The following is a 27,370-nucleotide window of genomic DNA, read 5'->3' as shown; positions in this document are numbered from 1 at the left end:
TAACCATGTGGCGTTAAAGGGGTGCAGGAAAAAAGCAACTTTGAATGCCACCCATATAGTCCACTTTGTCCATGTTTATATTAAAATGACCGAATTACGCATGAACGTATTGTTGGTGCAGAATAAAGTAGTTTAATGCAAATTAAAGTGAACAGGTGGACTTAAAGAACCTGCAAAAAAAAAAAGGTGGTGTAAAAATGCACATTTCTTTTATTATAGGGATAATAAGAACTGGGTGCTTTCGTTTAGAAATAAAAGATCCAAAAAGGCCTTAAATGATATCGATAAGTGACGTGCATGGTTGGAAATCACGAAAATGATTAAAGGCATCGACAAATTCCATGCATGCGAGTAAAGCAATAAAATAAGACCATTTGTGGAGGAATGTTCATTTTTATTTATGGCATCAATTGAGGGACCGACCGTGCGTAAAGATGACAACTCGTGCAGTTTTTAACCGATTCTTCTTTTATTCCATAATCAAAAGCAATCATAATTAATTGTCAGCATTATCTGAGGGGTAAAGAGCGAGTGCAAATTGAATATATTTTCTAGTATTAACTCAAAAACAACATTTAAAGCCTTTTAAACGAAGCGCATGCTTGGCATTTAAAAAAAAAAGGGCCTCGTAAATAAAAGCGCGTGTTTTTAAATCGATCCATCAATGAATTGTCTTCGATTAGGTTGCATCCTGAGAGGATGTTTAAATAAAATAGAGAGGGTAAATATTATTATTGCAGGAAAGACCAACATTTAAAAATGTGGAATAGGACGGATTGATTGTTTTCTCCGTGCAAAGATCGTTTATTGCTTACACAAAATCGATCCCATTTGCAAAGTTTAAAGATTTTTTTTTTGTGGTTTTTGTCCATTACGGAACGCACTTTTTTTTAGGGTGTGCAGTAAGCCGCAGGCCACGACTGTGTGTGCACGCGTTATCCCTTTAAAAATAAAAAAATAAAGCGTTTCCCCTTCCCTCCCTCCCCCCTGCAAGGGTGCTGTAAAGCGGCTTCCCATCAAGTGCGACAGGTCGACTATGGTCCGATACCTGGAAGAGGTACTGTTGCAACCCCCCACCCCCTTACCCCCCCCCCTAAAGCATCCCCTTTTTATCCACGAAGGAGCATTTAAATCCACTAATAAATGCTGCACCTAATTCATTTCCCAAGAATGCATTTAAGAAAAAATTTGTATTTTTGTAAAATAACATTGAAGATGCAGAAGTCAATAATGTCTGCATGTTTTACAGGTGTTTTTTGTTTTGTTTTGTTTTTTTACAAAATACTATAAAATTAAATAACAGGAGTGATAAAAGTCAAATTTTTCATCTTAATATGTTAAAAATGCATGACTAAATATTTTGTCACTATACACTTAAATCTTTTTCAAGTTCTGCAGAAAAAAATCTGGACAAAATCTTTCTGCTTGTCTAAATTATATATATATATATATATATATATATATATATATATATATATATATATATATATATATATATATATATATATATATATATATATATATATATATATATACACACGTATATATGTGTGTGATGCATTTGTTTGCATATTTTAAAATAAATAATCTGTCCATATAAGCCGTAAAGATGCTCTTAAAGAGAGCAACATGTTAGTGGTAATGCCCCCGATACACTCCGAGTGTGTGTGTGTGTTACATATGTGCTGCATATGTATTCTCATGACTGAGCAGCAGAGGTTTGATGCATATGTGCAGAATTATCCACACTGAGTGTGTGTGTGTGTGTGTGTCGGTATGCTGTTATTATTTCCATGTCTGACTTTGATGGGTCGTTGCACATGGAGCATATGGAATGCCTATCTAGTGTCAATTGTGTGTGTGTGTGTGTGTGTGTGTGTGTGTGTGTGCGTGGTTGCACCAAGTTTGTGTCTCTTGCCATGTATTTTTCTGAGTGGGTGGCTAAATACTTGTGTGCCATGCCAGTTAGTACAAGAGTGAGGAGAGCGTGCAATGAGTGTATGGTAGTGTGTGTGTGTGTGTGTGTGTGTGTGTGTGTGTGTGTGTGTGTGTGTGTGTGTTGGCGCGGGCTGCGTGTGTGCGGGTGCGAGGTGAAGTGTCTCTTGGCTGGCCTTGGCTGAGAGGAGCTGGAGGAGAGCGGCGAGGTGAAAGAGGAGATTTGCAGGGAAAAGACGCACGTTGCTGACTTTCTTCTATACTTCTACTCTCATGTCACCTTTTGCCCACAGAAGACGCGGCTGTGGCTAAACGTCCACGCCGTCGAGACGTAAAAACTCACCTCGGCCTCTTAAAGCGGACGGAAAGGCATAAAAAGAATTATTGCAATCAGCGCGGCGGCGTATACTCACGCGCACGCTTCCAGGATTACATTTATTCCTTCTTAATCCACCATCTTTTATTCATTTCACCCTTATTTTTGTGCCAATTTGCAATTTGTGTCCAAATATATTGACAAAATGCTGCTGCTCGAGTACCGACTAGACCTGCAAGGCAGTTCTGGGGGCCACATTTTCCGTTTCCCCGAGTCAAAGATGCACCATGTGAGACAGGAGGGCTGTGCTGTTTTTAAGGATTGCTAAAAAAAAAAAAAAAAAAGCTGATCAAAGATCCTCTATGTGACGGGAGCTGCAAAATGCCGTGTGATGTTTTTAGGAAAATGTTGTGGAGAGAAGTCGGCGAGACGGTCTGATGTCGTTTACTGGCGGGATTGGTTGGAATCAGAGTCAAGTCAGGGTATTTAGGGGGTCTGGTGCCTTGCTCAAGAGTGAGAGACATGACCCAACCACACAGTTGTAGTCCTGAGATGGCGGTTTACAACAAGAAGGCACTCGGACAGAGGCGGTTGTTTTTAGAAGGACTAAATGTCGTGTGTCAGTGCGGAAATACGCTGTTGCTAGGCAGAAGATCAGAAATATTAAATGACTGTCACCTGATTGGACGCCTGGTAGCATCTTGTTTGTTTTCCTTACGATGAAACCCGTATGAGTCACGTTGATGATGTAAAAAACGGGGTCCAAACCTGTGGGTGGAACTGTAGCGCGTATACGTCCTGTGGGCGGGGCTTCGTCGTTTTTTTTTTAACGTAACACTCGGCGATCCATTATTCATTCTTCCGTGTTCCGCCCGAGCTGAAATGTGTTAATTGCTTTCATGCGTCGTTATGAGGACTAGACGGGTATGGGAGGTGGGGAGCAAAGTAAGGGAGGGGGAGCGTTGATGTACACCATTTTAGGTAGTACGACTTCTACGCTAGATATGGAAAATAGGTGCCCACCCTTGATATTTCCCCCATGGAGAGCACCCCTCCCTTAATGCCAAACTATTACACTGCAAAAAGTGAAATCTAAGATGAAATATCTCAAATAAGGGTGATATTTGCTTATTTTCTGTCTGATAAGATCATTCTTCTCACTAAGCAGATTTGATGTTAGAGTGTTTTACTTGTTTTAAGGGTTTTTTGTCCTAAATGATGTCAGTAAGATATTACAGCTTGTTGCTGAGATTTGATGAGCTATATTGAGTAAAACATGCTTGAAACTAGAATATCAACTGTTGTGTCATCAACACTCACAAGTAGAAAACTGCTTTTTTAAAGTCATCATTTCTTATTTCAAGAATGAAAAAAAATAATTTACTTAATTTAAGAATATTTTTAAATTTTACATTATTCTAATTTTTTTTTTCTACCAAGAAAAGTGCACTTGTTATTAGTGAGAATATACTTATTTGAAGGTATTTTTGGGTTCATTGAGGTTAGCTAATTTTACTTGTTTTGGAAAGTCTTGACAAGCCAAATTCTCTTGTTCTATTGGCAGATAATTTTGCTTAATTCAAATAAAATACCCCTCATTTTTATATATTTTTTCTTGTTTTTGAACACTGACTTTTTGCAGTGTAGCAGCATATTTATCTATATTTTTCCCCCCAATGGGGACCACTTCCCACTCTTGCTACACCTTTTCCAGTCCAAAAAATAGGGAATCCTCCATAAAAAGTGTTTTTTTTAATGATTGTTGTTAATGTTAGATTGTCTGCAGGTGTGCTAATACTGTATTTTTTTAAAATTGAAAATTGGCACCCACCCTTAATTCTGCCCCTCAGGCGACCACCCCGACCCATGATGCCGTACCATTTTTTGTGAATTTAAACTGACCACCCACCTTTCCCCATAAACACTGCTTATATATGCCGCTTTCTTTTCTTCTTGTAAAAATGCAAGATTGAGGTTCATCCTTAATTTTGCCCCCCGTGGGGACGGTGCACACTTGCTGCTGCACCATGACCAGGAGCACCACTGCTACGTTGTTTACTTCTTTTGCAAATTGACCATTGCAGCCCACCCTAAGTGTTGCCCCGGTGTGGACTGGCCGCGCCCCCGTTAATGCTACACCATTACTATTTTCCGCTTTTATTTTTATCTCTTATATCTCTTCTTCTTTTAAAAATGGACAATTGAGGCTCACCCTTGATTTTGTCCCCCATCTCGACTTGACGCTGCACCATTCTCCTTAAAAAGACGTACGGTATTTCTTGTTTCTTTGAAAAGTAAAAGTGGCAGCCCACCCTAAATGTTGGCCCCGTGGGGACTGGCCCCGTTCAACTTTCTTTCTTTTCTGCTTTTAAAAATGGAAACTTGCGGCTCACCCTTAATTTTTTTCCCCCCCATGGTGACCGCCTCCACTCCCCAGTTGATGCTACACCATTGTCCTTAAAAAGACGTACGGTATTTCTTGTTTCTTTGAAAATAACAAACTGGCACCCACCCTTAATTTTGCTCCAACGAGGACCGCCCACCCTAAATTCCACACCACAACTAGTAGCCCTATACTACAACATGTTTGACCCCCTTTTGCATATCGCACCCTAAATTTTGTGAGGTCCGCCCCCCAATTAATGCTACATAAACATAAACATTATGCAAACAGGCACCCCCCTTAATTTTGCCCCCATGAAACATGATGAAAATAGGAAATTCTTACTAGAAAGCGTTTCCAATGATTGTTATTTAACGTTATTATAAATCAGACCTGGGCAATTATTTTGACTCGGGGGCCACATTTAGAGAAAAAAATGTGTCTGGGGGCCGGTATATCTATTTTTAGGAACACTAATAGAAAACCTCACAATAATGTCTGATTGAATGCTAAAAACGTTATGACAGACCGCCTTAAAAAACGTAATGGAATTGTAAATTTTTCTATGAAGGATAAAACACTGAATATTGACAAAATATGAATGTCACACCCCCTTTCCATCGACATATTTTACAATCAAGTGAAACGCAACAAAAATGCAACAAACAGTGAAATATGAACGCGAAGGGTACAAAATAAAGCCACCTACAATCTGATATATCTGATATTTGATGAATTTCCCCCAGGGATCAATAAAGTTTAAAAGCTCAGTGCTTTTAAAACAAACCTACATGAAATAGTGTTAAGACAACAACAATAATAAAACAATTTAAAATTTAAAAACATAATAAAATGTTAAAAAAAAAAAACATATTGCACAGTAGATCTTTATCAGAGGTAAGCAAGTAATAAAGTGGTGAGTGTTCAGGTAAGTGCAGAGTTTAGGGCAAAAACAGCTCTAGGATAGAAACTAGGGATGTCCGATAATGGCTTTTTGCCGATATCCGATATGCCGATATTGTCCAACTCTTTAATTACCGATACCGATATCAACCGATACCGATATCAACCGATATATACCGTCGTGGAATTAACACATTATTATGCCTAATTTGGACAACCAGGTATGGTGAAGATAAGGTACTTTTTTAAAAAATGAATCAAATAAAATAAGATAAATAAATTAAAAACATTTTCTTGAATAAAAAAGAAAGTAAAACAATATAAAAACAGTTACATAGAAACTAGTAATGAATGAAAATGAGTAAAATGAAGTGTTAAAGGTTAGTACTATTAGTGGAGCAGCAGCACGCACAATCATGTGTGCTTACGGACTGTATCCCTTGCAGACTGTATTGATATATATTGATATATAATGTAGGAAGCAGAATATTAATAACAGAAAGAAACAACCCTTTTGTGTGAATGAGTGTAAATGGGGGAGGGAGGTTTTTTGGCTTGGTGCACTAATTGTAAGTGTATCTTGTATTTTTTATGTGGATTTAATAAAAAAACAAAAAAAAACAACAAAAAAACCCAAAAAAAAAACGATACTGATAATAAAAAAACCGATACCGATAATTTCCGATATTACATTTTAACGCATTTATCGATATTATCGGACATCTCTAATATAAACTGTTTTTCAGTCTATTTGTCCTTGCTTTGATGCTCTTATAACGGCTCACTGAGGGCAAGAGTTCAAGCCAGTGGTGACCTGGGTGGGATGAGTCCCTGAGGATGCGGTTTGCTCTCCTGTTGCAGGGTTTCTAAAAAAAATGATTTGGGAATGTCCGGTGGGCCAGATTGAAAAGCTCGACGGGCCGCATGTGGCCCCCCGGGGCCTTAGTTTGCCCAGGTTTGTAATAAAAATGCTTAGGTCGGCATTTACTACTTCAGGGTTTTTATGTAAAAAAAAAAAATTTTTTATAATAATTAATTTGCTCTTTTTATTGCTATAGCGGGAATTGTGCTACCTTAGGTTTTTGGCTTTGGTTAGTTTTTGTCCAGTGAAAGAAGTGTGAGGAGAAAGTGTGTGTGTGTGTGTTCTGGCAATGCACCCTACATTTTGTGAGGTCCACCCCCCCCAATTAATGCTACATAAAACATAAACATTATGCAAACAGGCACCCCCCTAATTTTTCCCCCATGAAACATGATGAAAATAGGAAATTCTTACTAGAAAGCGTTTCCAATCAATCAATGAATTTATATAGCCCTAAATCACAAATGTCTCAAAGGTCTGCACAAGCCACCACGACACCCGCGGTACAGAGCCCACATAAGGGCAAGGAAAAACTCACAACCCCAGTGGGACGTTGATGTGAATGACTATGAGAAACCTTGGAGAGGACCCCCCCGAACCCCCTCTAGGGGAGACCGGATGCAATGATTGTTATTTAACGTTATTATAAATGCTTAGGTCGGCATTTACTACTTCAGGGTATTTACACTACCGTTCAAAAGTTTGGGGTCACACTAAAATGTCCTTATTTTTCAATGAAGATAACTTTAAACTAGTCTTAACTTGAAAGAAATACACTCTATACATTGCTAATGTGCTAAATGACTATTCTAGCTGCAAATGTCCGCTTTTTGGTGCAATATCTACATAGGCCCATTTCCAGCAACTATCACTCCAGTGTTCTAATGCTACAATGTGTTTGCTCATTGGCTCAGAAGGCTAATTGATGATTAGAAAACCCTTGTGCAATCATGTTCACACATCTGAAAACACTTTAGCTCCTTACAGAAGCTACAAAACTGACCTTCCTTTGAGCAGATTGAGTTTCTGGAGCATCACATTTGTGGGCTCAATTAAACGCTCAAAATGGCCAGAAAAAGAGAACTTTCATCTGAAACTCGACAGTCTATTCTTGTTCTTAGAAATGAAGGCTAGTCCACTAAATTGTTTGGGTGACCCCAAACTTTTGAACGGTAGTGTACATACTATGCAAATATAAAAAAGCTTGTTGTGAAAAATGAGTTGGACTTTTACAAGAAAAAAGGTCACAATTTCCCAAGAAAAACTTAATTTGGGCAGTATCATAACAAAAGTCGTAACTTTACTTGACGCAGGTCAAACATTTGACAAGAAAAACCGAACATTTGTGCAATGTCATGATAAAAGTTGGGATTTTACTCAACGACAGTCGCAGTTTTACATGAGAAGCTTAACATTTTGGCAATTTTATGAAAGGAGTCGCCATTTTTACTCGACAAAAGTCACGGGTTTATAAGAAAACTTTAAAAATGTTGGCAATGTTATAATAACAATTGGAATTTTACTTGGCAAAATGATGACAAAAGTCATCATTTTACTCCCCCAAAAAATGTCCACTGTTTGACCTTCCTTTGAGCAGATTGAGTTTCTGGAGCATCACATTTGTGGGCTCAATTAAACGCTCAAAATGGCCAGAAAAAGAGAACTTTCATCTGAAACTCCACAGTCTATTCTTGTTCTTAGAAATGAAGGCTATTCCACTAAATTGTTTGGGTGACCCCAAACTTTTGAACGGTAGTGTATGTCTAAAAAAACCCATTTATAATAATTTATTTGCTCTTTTTATAGCAGGAATTGTGCTACCTTAGGTTTTTGGCTTTGGTTAGTTGTTGTCCAGTGAAAGAAGTGTGAGGAGAAAGTGTGTGTGTGTGTGTGTGTGTGTGTGTCGCTCAGGATGTCACCACCCTGCTGTAGCAAGCTAATGAGCCCCTCACACACACACACACACACACACACACACACACACACACACACACACACACACACACACACACACACACACACACACACACACACACACACACACACACAAACACACAACACACACACACACACACACACACACACACACACACACACACACACACACACACACACACACACACACACTTACAGAGGTATTTGTTCTGGGAGGTCAACAAGCCAGCGTCCTGGAGCGGAGAGAGGAATCACATGTCATTTTTTTTTTTAGAGAGAGGAAACGTTTTTTAAGACGTCTGAGACATTGTTGCGAGAGAGAGGGGGGGGGGGGGGGGGTGTGGGGGGGGGGGGGGGTAGCGAAGGTGACAGCGCTCGTGACCCCCGCGCTAAGTGACAGGAACCCGGGCATACTTTCACGCCGGCTTCTCCCTTTTCCTGTTATTCCTCAACTCCTGTTATTTTGTCCTCCCAGGCGAGACAACGCGACGGGCAAAATCGATGGGCAGCTTTTTTTTTGTTGCTTTTTCTTATGTGTCTTTAAGGACCTTTCTGTCTGCCAATTTGCCCCATCAGCAGCGAGGAGGAAGGAGGGAGGAGGAGGAGGAAGGAGGAAGGAGGACGAGCTCTCAGGGCAGCAAAGCTTTCATTTGACTTGTTGTGCTGTGACTAATACCGCCACTGTTCTTGGGGGGGGGGAGAGCACTCGGCCTGGATGTTTTATTATTGTTCAAGCCATCATCATCATGGTGATTATTTCCACTTCTGGTAATGATGGCCATTTTCCTCTGGACTCACCTGCTCCTCTTAATCTTCCACTTTTACACGTGCAGGTGAATTAGTTTGTCTTTGGCAGGTGAGAGGCTGCATCTTTTCTCTCTTCTTTCTTGCTTGCAAAGGCCAAGTGATGGCCACTAGTTCTGGAGAAGAGAACCCTTGTCGTATAGAGGATCTTTGTTTGTATCCTTTTAGCACTATAAGAGCAGATTAGTCCTCTCATATCCTCCTGAGAACCAAGTGTCCTGTGCAGTGGACATGTGTGTGGGTCGAGTTCTTTGTCAGAGTAAATTACCCTTTCCTTTGCAGTGGATCCAAATATAGAGGATCTTTGTCTATAACATTTTTTGCAGTAGGTCCTTAAAAACCGCAGATTAGTCCTCTCATATCCTCCTTAGAACCAAGTGTCCTGTGCAGTGGACATTTTTGGGGGTTTAGTTCTATGTCAGAGTTACACATCTCATCCTCTACAGTGGACACAAATATAGAGGATCTTTGTCTATAGAGTTTTTTGCAGTAGGTCCTTAAAAACAGCAGATTAGTCCTCTCATATCCTCCTTAGAACCAAGTGTCCTGTGCAGTGGACATTTTTGGGGGTTTAGTTCTTTGTCAGAGTTACAATTCTCATCCTCTACAGTGGACACAAATATAGAGGATCTTTGTCTATAGCGTTTTTTTTTGCAGTATGTCCTTAAAAACAGCAGATTAGTCCTCTCATATCCTCCTGAGAACCAAGTGTCCTGTGCAGTGGACATTTTTTGGGGTCTAGTTCTTTGTCAGAGTTACACATCTCATCCTCTACAGTGGACACAAATATAGAGGATCTTTGTCTAGAGCGGTTTTTGTAGTAGGTCCTTAAAAACTGCAGATTAGTCCTCTCATATCCTCCTGAGAACCAAGTGTCCTGTGCAGTGGACATTTTTTGGGGTTTAGTTCTTTGTCAGAGTTACACATCTTGTCCTCTACAGTGGACACAAATATAAAGGATCTTTGTCTATAGCTTTTTTTTGTAGTAGGTCCTTAAAAACCGCAGATTAGTCCTCTCATATCCTCCTGAGAACCAAGTGTCCTGTGCAGTGGACATTTTTTGGGGTCTAGTTATTTGTCAGAGTTACACATCTCATGCTCTACAGTGGACACAAATATAGAGGATCTTTGTCTATAACATTTTTTGCAGTATGTCCTTAACAAAACGCAGATAAGTCCTCTCATATCCTCCTTAGAACCAAGTGTCCTGTGCAGTGGACATTTTTGGGGGTCTAGTTCTTTGTCAGAGTTACAAATCTTGTCCTCTACAGTGGACACAAATATAGAGGATCTTTGTCTATAACATTTTTTGCAGTATGTCCTTAACAAAACCGCAGATTAGTCCTCTCATATCCTCTTTAAAATCAAGTGTCCTGTGCAGTGGACATTTTTTGGGGGTCTAGTTCTTTGTCAGAGTTTCAAATCTCGTCCTCTACAGTGGACACAAATATAGAGGATCTTTGTGTGTAGCGTTTTTTTTGCAGTAGGTCCTTAAAAACAGCAGATTAGTCCTCTCATATCCTCCTTAGAACCAAGTGTCCTGTGCAGTGGACATTTTTTGGGGGTCTAGTTCTTTGTCAAAGTTACACATCCCGTCCTCTACAGTGGACACAAATATAGAGGATCTTTGTCTATAACATTTTTTGCAGTATGTCCTTAACAAAACTGCAGATTAGTCCTCTCATATCCTCTTTAAAATCAAGTGTCCTGTGCAGTGGACATTTTTTGGGGGTCTAGTTCTTTGTCAAAGTTACACATCCCGTCCTCTACAGTGGACACAAATATAGAGGATCTTTGTCTAAAGCTGCTTTGCAGTGTAGCCTTCGATCCTTACAAAACAGCAGAGCGCTCCTGTCATCGAGAAGATCTTTGCTTGGTGGTACATGCCACTAGACACACACACACACACACACACACACACACTGTACTTTGCACACATGGTGTCCCGACAACAGCAGCCTCTCATTAGCTACTTTGTGTGTGTGTGTGTGTGTGTGTGTGTTTGTGTGTTTGTGTGTTGTTACAACATGTGTAAGCGTTTGTTTGCACCCTCTCGACATGTTTGCGCTGCTGGATTAATAACATTTAATGGTCGCTGTTAAATGCGGCCGCCTCGGCGTCCCACAGCTCATGTTTTCCTGGCCTGGGTGGCTTTTTGTGTGTGTGTGTGTGTGTGTGTGTGTGTGTGTGTGTGTGTGTGTGTGTGTGTGTGTGTGTGTGTGTGTGTGTGTGTTCTGCCGCATGTGTCCAATGTGTGTGTGCAATGAAACACTCCTGCGTGTGTGTGTGTTCTGTTACGTTTGTCGTGTGTGTGTGTGTGTGTGTGTGTGTGTGTGTGTGTGTGTGTGTGTGTGTGTGTGTGTGTGTGTGTGTGTGTGTGTGTGTGTGTGTGTGTGTGTGTTGTGGCCATGCTTACTTAATGGGGACATGGCTCTCTTTACACAGTCACCTTTAGGGGACCTCTGACGGTATGGGGACAAAAAAACAGATCCCCTAAAGATAAACCTTTTTAAATGATAGTCAGATCCATTCTGAAGATGCCTAAGTGATTTTTTTTAAATTTTATTTTTTAAATCAATCCAACAAAATACACAACACCACCAAAATAATGCAATTCCAATTCCAAACTCGACCCAGCAACATTCAGAATAGCAATAAACAGAACAATCGCACACATCGACGTCCCACTGGGGTGAGTTTTTCCTTGCCCCGTATGTGTCGTCGTGGCTTGTGCAGCCCTTTGAGACACTTGTGATTTTAGGGCTATATAAATAAACATTGATTGATTGATTGAATTGAGAGGTCACACAAACATGACACAAAACTATCTAAAAGCAGTCAAACAAAAAGTATGTCCATCCATCCATCCATTTTCTACCACTTATTCCCTTCGGGGTCGCGGGGGGCGCTGGAGCCTATCTCAGCTACAGTCGGGCGGAAGGCGGGGTACACCCTGGAGGAAAAGTGCTCCCCACCCTGGTCAACATATGAAATAACAAGTGTGCGTAAGAAATTGAAATGCGCAACCCCTTTGGCCAAAATGTATTTCAAATAAAGAAAGAAATATGTAAACAGAGACATACTGTAATAAATTGAAGTAAATAATGAAGATTAAAAACCAATTAAAAACAAAAATAAAAAAATAACTAAAAGCAGTCTTTTACTCACAATGTGTCGACTTTTTTTCTTATAAAATTGGGAACAATTTCTCATATTCTTTTTGTTTCTGTAATATTGCAAAATTATTACTTTTTTTAATGTAAAATTATTACTTTTTAATGCAAAATGTTGACGTTTGTCATGTGAAACTCAGACTTTTATCCCAGTATTGGCAATTTTTTGTGTTGTTCTTGTAAAACAGTGGACATTTTTCTGGGGAGTAAAATGATGTCTTTTGTCATCATTTTGCCAAGTAAAATTCCGATTGTTATTATAACATTGCCAACATTTTTAAAGTTTTCTTATAAACCCGTGACTTTTGTCGAGTAAAAATGGCGACTCTTTTCATAAAATTACCAAAATGTTAAGCTTCTTATATGACAGGACTCATCTGCCGTTTTAAGGAGGTGTACAGCAAAAACACCAGCCAAAGATCCTCTATATGACAGGACTTATCTGCCCTTTTAAGGAGGTATACTGCAAAAACACCGGCCAAAGATCCTCTATACGACAGGACTCATCTGCCGTTTTAAGGAGGTATACAGCAAAAACACCAGCCAAAGATCCTCTATATGACAGGACTTATCTGCCCTTTTAAGGAGGTATACTGCAAAAACACCGGCCAAAGATCCTCTATATGACAGGACTCATCTGCCGTTTTAAGGAGGTATACAGCAAAAACACCGGCCAAAGATCCTCTATATAACAGGACTTATCTGCCCTTTTAAGGAGGTATACTGCAAAAACACCGGCCAAAGATCCTCTATACGACAGGACTCATCTGCCGTTTTAAGGAGGTATACAGCAAAAACACCAGCCAAAGATCCTCTATATGACAGGACTTATCTGCCCTTTTAAGGAGGTATACTGCAAAAACACCAGCCAAAGATCCTCTATATGACAGGACTCATCTGCCGTTTTAAGGAGGTATACTGCAAAAACACCAGCCAAAGATCCTCTATATTCGTAAAATGATTACTTTTTTTAATGTAAAATTATTACTTTTTAATGCAAAATGTTGACGTTTGTCATGTAAAACTCAGACTTTTATCCCAGTATTGGCAATTTTTTGTGTTGTTCTTGTAAAACAGTGGACATTTTTTGGGGGGAGTAAAATGATGACTTTTGTCATCATTTTGCCAAGTAAAATTCCGATTGTTATTATAACATTGCCAACATTTTTAAAGTTTTCTTATAAACCCGTGACTTTTGTCGAGTAAAAATGACGACTCCTTTCATAAAATTGCCAAAATGTTAAGCTTCTTATATGACAGGACTCATCTGCCCTTTTAAGGAGGTATACTGCAAAAACACCAGCCAAAGATCCTCTATATGACAGAACTTATCTGCCGTTTTAAGGAGGTATACAGCAAAAACACCAGCCAAAGATCCTCTATATGACAGGACTTATCTGCCGTTTTAAGGAGGTATACAGCAAAAACACCAGCCAAAGATCCTCTATATGACAGAACTTATCTGCTGTTTTAAGGAGGTATACTGCAAAAACACCAGCCAAAGATCCTCTATATTCGTAAAATGATTACTTTTTTTTAATGTAAAATTATTACTTTTTAATGCAAAATGTTGACGTTTGTCATGTAAAACTCAGACTTTTATCCCAGTATTGGCAATTTTTTGTGTTGTTCTTGTAAAACAGTGGACATTTTTTGGGGGGAGTAAAATGATGACTTTTGTCATCATTTTGCCAAGTAAAATTCCGATTGTTATTATAAAATTGCCAACATTCTTAAAGTTTTCTTATAAACTTGTGACTTTTGTCGAGTAAAAATGACGACTCTTTTCATAAAATTGCCAAAATGTTAAGCTTCTCATGTAAAACTGCGACTGTCGTTGAGTAAAATCCCAACTTTTATCATGACATTGCACAAATGTTCAGTTTTTCTTGTCAAATGTCTGACCTGCGTCGAGTAAAGTTACGACTTTTGTTATGATACTGCCCAAATTAAGTTTTTCTTGGGAAATTGTGACCTTTTTTCTTGTGAAAGTCCAACTCATTTTTCACAACAACCTTTTTTATATTTGCATAGTATGTACACTACCGTTCAAAAGTTTGGGGTCACCCAAACAATTTGGTGGAATAGCCTTCATTTCTAAGAACAAGAATAGACTGTGGAGTTTCAGATGAAAGTTCTCTTTTTCTGGCCATTTTGAGCGTTGAATTGACCCCGCAAATGTGATGCTCCAGAAACTCAATCTGCTCAAAGGAAGTTTTGTAGCTTCTGTAACGAGCTAAACTGTTTTCAGATGTGTGAACATGATTGCACAAGGGTTTTCTAATCATCAATTAGCCTTCTGAGCCAATGAGCAAACACATTGTACCATTAGAACACTGGAGTGATAGTTGCTGGAAATGGGCCTCTATACACCTATGTAGATATTGCACCAAAAAGCGGACATTTGCAGCTAGAATAGTCATTTAGCACATTAGCAATGTATAGAGTGTATTTCTGTAAAGTCAACCACCCAGTGACAGGCATGTGGTGGCCCAGCAGATGCCTGCAGCAACCTCCCCGCTTCCAATGTGCGCATACACCTTGACACTGAACCACTTTCAACCACTTCCTGCCCCCCCCCCCCAAGCCTCCTCCCACCACCACCACCACACCCCAGACTCTCCTGTGCACTTCCCGGCAGCTCCAGTTTCACTTGATGTTATTACAGCTTTCAACCTGAGAGGTATTAGGCTTCCTTGCACAGATCTGACAGCATTTACAACACGGCCCGAGTCCACGCCTCTCATCGCCTCTGCGACTTCAGCCTATTAGACATTGATCTCTGGGAGCCCACCATGTCATCATGCGCTCCGTTAAAGTCCCATTCCGCTGCAGCTCTACGTCAGCGCTTATAATCTGCATGACCTTTGCCCCCCCCCCCAGTTTTTAGCCGCAAATATACAAACCCAAATGCATTGGGCCTTTTTTTCCACCGCAGGAACTTTCCCATTTCCCTGTGTTTCCACCAAAAACTACCCAGGTAGATTTAGTTCTTCAGGAACTTTTTTTTAATTTTTTTTTTTAGTTCCTACCAGCTAAGTGGGACTTTCGGAAGGTTCATGGAACCTGCACTGCAAAAACTGGAATCTAAGTAAGATTATATATTTCAAATAAGGGTGATATTTGGTATACTGCAAAAACACCAGCCAAAGATCCTTTACATGACAGGACTTATCTGCCGTTTTAAGGAAGTATACTGCAAAAACACCAGCCAAAGATCCTCTAAATGACAGGACTTATCTGCCGTTTTAAGGAGGTATACTGCAAAAACACCAGCCAAAGATCCTCTATATGACAGGACTTATCTGCCGTTTTAAGGAAGTATACTGCAAAAACACCGGCCAAAGATCCTCTATATGACAGGACTTATCTGCCGTTTTAAGGAGGTGTACTGCAAAAACACCAGCCAAAGATCCTTTATATGACAGGACTTATCTGCTGTTTTAAGGAGGTATACTGCAAAAACACCGGCCAAAGATCCTCTATATCAGTGGTCCCCAACCTTTCTGTAGCTGTCAACGCTTGAAAATTTGTCCCAAATTTTTAATTTATTTTTTATAAAGAAATACCATCATGTGTGCTTACGGACTGTATCCCTGCAGACTGTATTGATATATATTGATATATAATGTATATATTGTGTTTTTATGTTGATTTAATTAAAAAAATAAAAAAAATTTTTTTTTTTAATTTCTTGCGCGGCCCGGTACCAATCGGTCCAGTGGTTGGGGACCACTGCTCTATATGACAGGACTTATCTGCCCTTTTAAGGAGGTATACTGTAAAAACACCAGCCAAAGATCCTCTATATCAGTGGTCCCCAACCACCGGGCCGCGGACCGACTGGTACCGGGCCGCACAAGAATTAAAATTTTTTTTTTTTTTTTTTTTAATGAAATCAACATAAAATACACAATATATACATTATATATCAATATAGATCAATACAGTCTGCAGGGATACAGTCCGTAAGCACACATAGTATTTATTTATGTAAAAAAAAAAAATTAAACAATTTTTTTTTTTTTTTTTAAATACCCCCCCCCCCCCCCACCAGTCCGTGGGACAAATTTTCAAGCGTTGACCGGTCCGCAGCTACAAAAAGGTTGGGGACCACTGCTCTATATGACCGGACTTATCTGCCCTTTTAAGGAGGTATACTGCAAAATCACCAGCCAAAGATCCTCTATAGTCTACTGTTTTAGGGACCTATAGTGCAAAATTGCAGAGATCCTCTATACGACAGGAGTGTTCTGCTTAAGGACCTCCCGAAGAAAAGCTCACGCTCGCCTCTCCTCTCAGCCCCATCCTTTTTGTTTTTTCTCGCCTCGCCTTTACAAACCCGACAAAAGAAAACCAAATCTGCATTTTTTTGGTGCTTGTTGTGTTTTGGGGGGGAAACATATCAAATAGATTAAATGGCATCAAATATTAAACAGCAGTCAGCGTCGCTCGCATCAATGGAGGAGACGCTCTCTCGCCATCCACTTACGGCTGGCTGAGTGTTTCCCGACAATGGAAGAGGCAGGTCAGGCCATTTGCTGAGAAAACATCAACAACGCAGAGTGTGTGTGTGTGTGTGTGTGTGTATGTGTGTGTGTGTGTGTTAACATACAACAAGCGAAAATACTTCCCAAACTAAATTTCCCATTTAGGCCAACAAGATTCTTCACTTTTGTCCCGATGTTCTTCTCAAAGCGCGTCGCTCCTTTCACACAAAAACTGTCACGAGAGGTCACGCACTGCATCACCCCCCCCCCCCCATTGATAGCCCGTCATACGCGGCTAATTGCATCATTTGGCGGCTTAATTGGCAATATGCATGTGTTGCTCATCCTGCGACAACACCTCCCTTTTAAAGTACCTGGCGCACGCACGCACACACACACACACACACACACACACACACACACACACACACACACACACACACACACACACACACACACACACACACACACACACACACACACACACACGTCTTGCCTACTTCGTGTGGACCCACATTTGATTAGTGTGGACCCACATTTGATTAGTAGGTTGTGAGGGCCCCCCTTTCCACTATAGCTAGAATGATGAAAAAAATACATCGAGCACTAGATGGGAGTAGAGAGTTGCAACCTCACTTCAGAATGCAAAACACACAAAGTAAAACATTTTTTTTACTTCTGTAGTTGTGAGGACCGACCGCTGTTGCTAGGTAGATTTGACCGTACACACACATAGTAATAAGTTCAATCAATCAATGTTTATTTATATAGCCCTAAATCACAAGTGTCTCAAAGGGCTGTACAAGCCACAACGACATCCTCGGTACAGAGCCCACATACGGGCAAGGCTCAGTGACACACACACACACACACACACACACACACACACACACACACACACACACACACACACACACACACACACACACACACACACACACACACACACACACACACACACACACACACACACACACACACACACACACACACACACACACACACACACACACACACACACACACACACACACACACACACACACACACATCTCTGGATTGATGAAGTAATGTGCTGATCGTACTTACTGGGGACCCTGGGGGAAAAAGAGTTAATATGGTTCATGGGGACCAAATTTCAATAATTGTGCATAATTCACACAAATTTGACTACGGAGGAACATTAAAAAAAAAATAAAAAAAATAAATAAAAAATAGTTCACACTCAAACTAACCACACTGTAAAAAAAAAATCAAATTTTTATGGTTAATTTACTCTAAATTTCTACTGTAATTTTTCTATTTTTTTTAAAAATAGTTTATAAAACTGTAGAATTGAAGACATTATCTGTAAATAAACAATCCGCCTGTTATTTTAAGTAACATGCCAGTAATGACAAACTATGTATATTTCTATTTTTTTTTTTTTACAGAAAAATACCAAATTAATTCTTAAATTACTGTCAAATTCATGTAAAATTACATTAATTATCTTTCATTAAATATGTAGCTTGTTATATAAAAGCATATGTCCATACTAACAATCTAACACAGGGGTGTCAAACTCAAATACAGAGTGGGCCAAAATGTAAAAGTGAACAAAGCCGCGGGCCAAGGTTGATCAAATTAACCTTTAAGACTAGCTATCGTCACGTCCGATTTTCATCCATTCTAACAACGTTCAGACCCAGTCACAAGTAATGTGACAACGCATACTTCATCAACAGCCATACAGGTCACACTGAAGGTGCCAGTATAAAAAACGTTAATGCTGTTACAAATATACGTCACACTGTGAACCCACACCAAACAAGAATGACAAACACATTTCGGGAGAACATCCGCACCGTAACACAACATAAACACAACAGAACAAATACCCAGAATCCTTTGCAGCACTAACTCTTCCGGGACGCTACAAAATACACCCCCCGCTACCACCAAACCACCCCCACACACATACACATCTTGTAGCGTCCCGGAAGAGTTAGTACTGCAAAGGGTTCTGGTTTGGTGTGGATTCACAGTGTGGCGTATATTTCTAACAGTGTTAAAGTTTTTTATTTGGCTACCCTCAGTGTAACCTGTATGGCTGTTGATCAAGCATGCCAAATTTGAGTTTGACACCCATGATGTAGAATAAAGGTGTTTTTTTGAAGAACTAGTCACTTTCTTAAAGGTGGTTGATGTTAACAATTCAGAAAAAAACTGTCAAATAATGGTATTTTCCTGTGGAACTGCCAGCATTGTCACTTCATTAAAGGTGTTTGATCGTAACAATTTGGAAAAACTCTGTAGAATAAAAGGTATTTTTCGTCACTTTATTAAAGGTGGTTGATCTTAATAATTTAGTAAAAAAATCTGTAAAATTACGATATTTTTCCGCAAAACGTTCCATGAAAATGTCTGTAAATATGTTTTTGATCATTATTTGGTTTACAATGTTTTACTTTAATTTGATGGTTTTCGTTTGGTAGCCGCAGCTGCCAGTAGATGACCAGGTTTTTTTTACAGAATTTTTTTTTTTTTTTTTTACAGTGCAGTAAACATGTTTTATGGGCCAAAGCTTAAAAATGACTTAGGCATCTTCACAATGGATCTGACTGTCATTTAAAAAGGTTTCCCTTTGGGGGACCTGGTTTTGTTGTCCCCATACCGTCAGAGGGCCCCTAAAGGTGACTGTGTAAACAGAGCCATTAAGTAAGCATTGCCACAACACACACACACACACACACACACACACATATACACACACACACACACACACACACACACACACACACACACACACACACACACACACACACACACACACACACACACACACACACACACACACACACACACACACACACACACACACACGTTTGGGGAATAGAAAATTGCCTTTTCAGGAAGGCCCCGGCCAATTAAGGACCTGACCATATTGAATGTCAAGTGTTAATTTAGCGCCCCCCCCCCGCCACCCACCATCTTTAACCCCCTACCTCCCCTGACCCCGCCCATTTCCCCAGCACCAGTGGGGGTCCCGGGGATGAGTCGTATTATGTGTTGTCGCACAGGCACAAGTGGCAAACGCTGCTCCTCCCACGTCCCCCTTTTTTTAGCCCCCCCGGCAGAGGGGGGGCCCCGCCGCGGCCCTCAAGGGGGGGCGGAGGAAGGATTAAGTGTACCGCGCAGTGATCAGGAGGAGAGTGTAAAGCAGGCCAGAGGGTTTGTTTGATCTCACAGGACTGGGCGGTGACTCTGATGGTCTTTTAATGGTCTTCACTCTCACTGACGTGATGTCGCCCGCACTCATAGAAGACGTTTGGTACGCGACAACCATTAAGTCATAGAAGACGGGGTACGTTTGGTACGTGACAACCATTAAGTCATAAAAGACGGAGTACGTTTGGTACACGACAACCATTAAGTCATAAAAGACGGGGTATGTTTGGTACACGACAACCACCAAGTCATAAAAGACGGGGTACGTTTGGTACGTGACAACCATTAAGTCATAAAAGACGGGGTATGTTTGGTACACGACAACCATTAAGTCATAAAAGATGGTGTATTGTTGATACGCGACAACCATTAAGTCATAAAAGATGGGGTACGTTTGGTACACGACAACCATTAAGTCATAAAATACGGGGTACGTTTGATACACGACAACCATTAAGTCATAAAAGACGGGGTACGTTTGGTACGTGACAACCATTAAGTCATAAAAGACGGGGTACGTTTGGTACACGACAACCATTAAGTCATAAAAGACGGGGTACGTTTGGTACGTGACAACCATTAAGTCATAAAAGACGGGGTACGTTTGGTACACGACAACCATTAAGTCATAAAAGACGGGGTACGTTTGGTACGTGACAACCATTAAGTCATAAAAGACGGGGTACGTTTGGTACGTGACAACCATTAAGTCATAAAAGACGGGGTACGTTTGGTACGTGACAACCATTAAGTCATAAAAGACGGGGTATGTTTGGTACACGACAACCATTAAGTCATAAAAGACGGGGTATGTTTGGTACGTGACAACCATTAAGTCATAAAAGACAGGGTATGTTTGGTACACGACAACCATTAAGTCATAAAAGACGGTGTATTTTTGATACGCGACAACCATTAAGTCATAAAAGATGGGGTACGTTTGGTACACGACAACCATTAAGTCATAAAATACGGGGTACGTTTGATACACGACAACCATTAAGTCATAAAAGACGGGGTATGTTTGGTACACGACAACCATTAAGTCATAAAAGACGGGGTATGTTTGGTACGTGACAACCATTAAGTCATAAAAGACGGGGTATGTTTGGTACACGACAACCATTAAGTCATAAAAGACGGTGTATTTTTGATACGCGACAACCATTAAGTCATAAAAGATGGGGTACGTTTGGTACACGACAACCATTAAGTCATAAAATACGGGGTACGTTTGATACACGACAACCATTAAGTCATAAAAGACGGTGTATTTTTGATACGCGACAACCATTAAGTCATAAAAGATGGGGTACGTTTGGTACACGACAACCATTAAGTCATAAAATACGGGGTACGTTTGATACACGACAACCATTAAGTCATAAAAGACGGGGTATGTTTGGTACACGACAACCATTAAGTCATAAAAGACGGGGTATGTTTGGTACGTGACAACCATTAAGTCATAAAAGACGGGGTATGTTTGGTACACGACAACCATTAAGTCATAAAAGACGGTGTATTTTTGATACGCGACAACCATTAAGTCATAAAAGATGGGGTACGTTTGGTACACGACAACCATTAAGTCATAAAATACGGGGTACGTTTGATACACGACAACCATTAAGTCATAAAAGACGGGGTACGTTTGGTACGTGACAACCATTAAGTCATAAAAGACGGGGTATGTTTGGTACACGACAACCATTAAGTCATAAAAGACGGTGTATTTTTGATACGCGACAACCACCAAGTCTTAAAAGACGGGGTACGTTTGGTACACGACAACCATTAAGTCATAAAATACGGGGTATGTTTGATACGTGACAACCATTAAGTCATAAAAGACGGGGTACGTTTGGTACACGACAACCATTAAGTCATAAAAGACGGGGTATGTTTGGTACACGACAACCATTAAGTCATAAAAGACAGGGTATGTTTGGTACACGACAACCATTAAGTCATAAAAGACGGGGTACGTTTGGTACGTGACAACCATTAAGTCATAAAAGACGGGGTATGTTTGGTACACGACAACCATTAAGTCATAATAGACGGGGTATGTTTGGTACGTGACAACCATTAAGTCATAAAAGACGGGGTATGTTTGGTACACGACAACCATTAAGTCATAAAAGACGGTGTATTTTTGATACGCGACAACCATTAAGTCATAAAAGATGGGGTACGTTTGGTACACGACAACCATTAAGTCATAAAATACGGGGTACGTTTGATACACGACAACCATTAAGTCATAAAAGACGGGGTACGTTTGGTACACGACAACCATTAAGTCATAAAAGACGGGGTACGTTTGGCACGTGACAACCATTAAGTCATAAAAGACGGGGTACGTTTGGTACACGACAACCATTAAGTCATAAAAGACGGGGTACGTTTGGTACGTGACAACCATTAAGTCATAAAAGACGGGGTACGTTTGGTACGTGACAACCATTAAGTCATAAAAGACGGGGTACGTTTGGTACGTGACAACCACCAAGTCATAAAAGACGGGGTACATTTGGTACACGACAACCATTAAGTCATAAAAGACGGGGTACGTTTGGTACGTGACAACCACCAAGTCATAAAAGACGGGGTACGTTTGGTACACGACAACCATTAAGTCATAAAAGAAGGGGTATGTTTGGTACACAAAAACCATTAAGTCATAGAAGATGGGGTACGTTTGGTACGTGACAACCACCAAGTCATAAAAGACGGGGTACATTTGGTACACGACAACCACCAAGTCTTAAAAGACGGGGTACATTTGGTACACGACAACCATTAAGTCATAAAAGACGGGGTACGTTTGGTACACGACAACCACCAAGTCATAAACGACGGGGTACGTTTGGTACACGACAACCATTAAGTCATAAAATACGGGGTATGTTTGGTACACGACAACCATTAAGTCATAAAAGACGGGGTACGTTTGGTACACGACAACCATTAAGTCATAAAAGACGGGGTATGTTTGGTACACGACAACCATTAAGTCATAAAAGACGGGGTACGTTTGGTACACGACAACCATTAAGTCATAAAAGACGGGGTACGTTTGGTACGTGACAACCATTAAGTCATAAAAGACGGGGTACGTTTGGTACACGACAACCATTAAGTCATAAAAGACGGGGTACGTTTGGTACGTGACAACCATTAAGTCATAAAAGACGGGGTACGTTTGGTACGTGACAACCATTAAGTCATAAAAGACGGGGTATGTTTGATACACGACAACCATTAAGTCATAAAAGACGGGGTACGTTTGGTACGTGACAACCATTAAGTCATAAAAGACGGGGTACGTTTGGTACGTGACAACCATTAAGTCATAAAAGACGGGGTACGTTTGGTACGTGACAACCATTAAGTCATAAAAGATGGGGTACGTTTGGTATGCGACAACCATTAAGTCATAAAAGACAGGGTAAGTTTGGTACACGACAACCATTAAGTCATAAAAGACGGGGTATGTTTGGTACGTGACAACCATTAAGTCATAAGAGACGGGTTACGTTTGGTACGTGACAACCATTAAGTCATAAAAGACGGGGTACATTTGGTACGTGACAACCATTAAGTCATAAAAGACGGGGTACGTTTGGTATGCGACAACCATTAAGTCATAAAAGACAGGGTAAGTTTGGTACACGACAACTATTAAGTCATAAAAGACGGGGTACGTTTGGTACGTGACAACCATTAAGTCATAAAAGACGGGGTATGTTTGGTACACGACAACCATTAAGTCATAAAAGACGGGGTACGTTTGGTACACGACAACCATTAAGTCATAGAAGATGGGGTACGTTTGGTACGCGACAACCACCAAGTCATAAAAGATGGGGTACGTTTGATACGCGACAAGATAGCATTCATTTTATGACACCAAGTTGGGTGGGTGTATGCGCCCTTGCATGGACTTTGTGGATTATTTCCAGTCATTCTGTTTGAACAGCAGGCCTCAATAATAACCAGCAAAAGGAGAGATGGGATTAGATTTTCTGGATTATTTTGAGTCACTCGGTTAGATTTTTACTGTGCAAGGTGGTTGCCACCATTAATAACTAGCAGGGGGAGAAATGGCATTCATTTTATGACACCGATTTGGGTGGGTTTATGCCCTTGCACAGGTAGGTTTTGTGGATTATTTTGATTCATTCTGTTTTATTTTTATTGTGCAACCTGGCGGTCATCATTAATAACCGTGAGATGGAGCGATGGCATTCATTTTATCACACCTAGCTAGGTCGCGTGGGTGTAAGCGCCTCAGCGTGGGCTTTGACTTAGTGTACTATTTTGAGTCATTCAGTCATTTTTTTTTTTTTTTTTGTGGAACGTGCATCATTAATAAATGGCAGGAGGAGCAATGATATTAATTTTACAACACCTATAAAATGCTTGAGTGTAGGCATCCTTGCATGAGCATTGACTTTATGGATTATTTGGAGTCATTCAGTTTGATTTGTATTGCGCAACATTTTTTTTTGTTCATGCCTGAAATAAGAAATGATGACTTTAAAAAAGTAGTTTTCTACTTGTGAGTGTTGATGACACAACAGTTGATATTCTAGTTTCAAGCATGTTTTACTCAATATAGCTCATCAAATCTCAGCAACAAGCTGTAATATCTTACTGACATCATTTAGGAGCAAAACACTTAAAACAAGTAAAACACTCTAACATAAAATCTGCTCAGTGAGAAGAATGATCTTATCAGACAGAAAATAAGCAAATATCACCCTTCAGTGTTTCCCACACATTCATTTATTTGTGGCGGCCCGCCACGAAAGAATTACGTCCGCCACAAATAAAAAAATAAAATAAAATTAAAAAAATATATATATATATTTTTTTTTGTCCTGTCCAGCTTCTCAGGTAAATCATATAGTAGATGTAGATGCCCATATAGGCTGTTCAGATTTACTTTACAAAAGAGAAGTGTAGGATACTTCTCTTGTTGCCTTATTTGTATTTGACCACTACTGTTTTCTGTTTATTTGTTACTGACTGTGGCAGGACACCTCTGCCTCTGTTCCACTTTATGTTGCTGGTAAATAATATGCTTGTAGTAGTAGGCTAAAGTTAAATGATTTAGTATGCACTAATTAAAGAGGCGGAGCTTTAAGAGACATTTTAGCTTTTATATTTTATAAGATATATTTTTTGTAAGAACCACAATTAATAAATATATTTCAGTGAATAACTTATTGTTCAAATCTGTATATAAATATGTACATAAAGTGTTGTAATTATATTGTAAAATGGATGGATGGACGTTTAAAACAAAACTGTTATTAATTAGTAAGTATACATTTTTTGAGCCTTTTTAGAGAAAATAATATTGTAGTAAATTATGCAAATTACTCGATGATGTCATGGTGACCACGCCCATAGCCACGCCCCCACCGCCACAGGTATCTTGGCAGTTTATGGGAAACACTGCCCTTATTTGAGATATTTCATCTTACTTAGATTTCAGTTTTTGCAGTGTACCCTTCAAATCCCCCAAAACAAGACCGCTGATTCGTGCAAATTAAAGGTAAGCTTGATTTTTTTGTTTTTTTACGACGACGCCACCGTCTAAAATGTTGACGGTCCCGAGCAGGCGTGTTTGTGCGTCGCGTTGATGGTAAATGGCCACCTCCTTACCTCCGTGATCTAATAGATATCCACTTAGTGTTAATGGGCAGATTCCCTTTCTGCCCGCCTGATGACTGCTGCACACTTTAAAAGGTAGAATTCCCAGCTTGTCTTTCTCCACGCCGCCCATCTCCTCCCTGGCCGTCCCTCCGTGTCCAACGCCACACATCAATATCAGCGCCTGGCTCGTACTCTTCACGACAAAAACAAAAACGGATTGTTTTGCGTGGGCAGTCTGTTCACATTACGTTTATGCGACGTGGTCCAATTGAATTGCAAGTGTGAGTATTGATCATTTCCCCCCGTGTGTGTCATTAGAGCCTGCCGCCGCTCGCCATGAGACACCTGCCATGCACACACACATCCACTAATAATAATGACGTGTCGGAATGAGGCGACAGTACACAATCCCACATTTGTGACACGTTACTTTGCCTAAGTCTGGCTTTGGACGTCGAGAATGCTGCATTATTTATTAATAATAATAACCTGCAGAGACTCCTCCCACTCCCACCAAGGACTGTTTTCACTGCTGGACTCTAGAAAGAGGTTCCGCAAACTCCGTAGCAGAACCTCTAGAGCACTGGTTCTTAACCTTGTTGGAGGTACCGAACCCCACCAGTTTCATATGAGCATTCACCGCACTCTTCTTCAGTGACAAATACAATGTTTTTTTTCCAAATTCAAGACAAAGTTATATGTTTTTGGTAACACTTTAGTATGGGGAACATATTCTAAGTAACAAAGACTTCATTTAGAGTTATTTAGACACTAGGGGAACATATTCTAAGTAACAAAGACTTAATTTAGAGTTATTTGGACACTAGGGGAACATATTCTAAGTAACAAAGACTTAATTTAGAGTTATTTGGACACTAGGGGAACATATTCTAAGTAACAAAGACTTAATTTAGAGTTATTTGGACACTAGGGGAACATATTCTAAGTAACAAAGACTTAATTTAGAGTTATTTGGACACTAGGGGAACATATTCTAAGTAGCAAAGACTTAATTTAGAGTTATTTGGACACTATGGGAACATATTCTAAGTAACAAAGACTTAATTTAGAGTTATTTGGACACTAGGGGAACATATTCTAAGTAGCAAAGACTTAATTTAGAGTTATTTGGACACTATGGGAACACATTGTAAGTAACAAAGACTTAATTTAGAGTTATTTGGACACTAGGGGAACATATTGTAAGTAACAAAGACTTATTTTAGAGTTATTTGGACACTAGGGGAACATATTCTAAGTAACAAAGACTTAATTTACAGTTATTTGGACAATAGGGGAACATATTGTAAGTAACAAAGACTTATTTTAGAGTTATTTGGACACTAGGGGAACATATTCTAAGTAACAAAGACTTAATTTACAGTTATTTGGACAATAGGGGAACATATTGTAAGTAACAAAGACTTAATTTAGAGTTATTTGGACACTAGGGGAACATATTCTAAGTAACAAAGACTTAATTTAGAGTTATTTGGACACTAGGGGAACATATTCTAAGTAACAAAGACTTAATTTAGAGTTATTTGGACACTAGGGGAACATATTCTAAGTAACAAAGACTTAATTTAGAGTTATTTGGACACTAGGGGAACATATTCTAAGTAACAAAGACTTCATTTAGAGTTATTTGGACACTAGGGGAACATATTCTAAGTAACAAAGACTTAAT

The 27,370-nt window shown here is 39.8% G+C and overlaps 2 protein-coding genes across 6 annotated transcripts in view; one reads left to right on the top strand and one right to left on the bottom strand.

Moving 5' to 3' along the window:
• LOC133639945 (centlein-like) overlaps positions 1-27,370 on the bottom strand; it is a 771,455-nt gene that overhangs the window by 507,637 nt on the left and 236,448 nt on the right. The window contains exon 6 of one of the 3 annotated variants that reach the window (XM_062033669.1): positions 8,531-8,567. The exons of the other annotated variants lie outside the window; for them this stretch is intronic. The gene's annotated coding sequence lies outside the window, so the exon portion shown is untranslated. The remainder of the gene's footprint in view (positions 1-8,530; positions 8,568-27,370) is intronic. 3 annotated transcript variants of the gene reach the window in all.
• The window catches only part of bnc2 (basonuclin zinc finger protein 2), a 586,671-nt gene that overhangs the window by 331,418 nt on the left and 227,883 nt on the right, over positions 1-27,370 (top strand). The window lies entirely within an intron of this gene.

This window comes from Entelurus aequoreus, linkage group LG22, assembly GCF_033978785.1.
Source record: "Entelurus aequoreus isolate RoL-2023_Sb linkage group LG22, RoL_Eaeq_v1.1, whole genome shotgun sequence".
Lineage (NCBI taxonomy): Eukaryota > Metazoa > Chordata > Actinopteri > Syngnathiformes > Syngnathidae > Entelurus > Entelurus aequoreus.
Note: the sequence above shows the minus strand (reverse complement) of the source record. Positions and strands in the feature narration are given on the sequence as shown.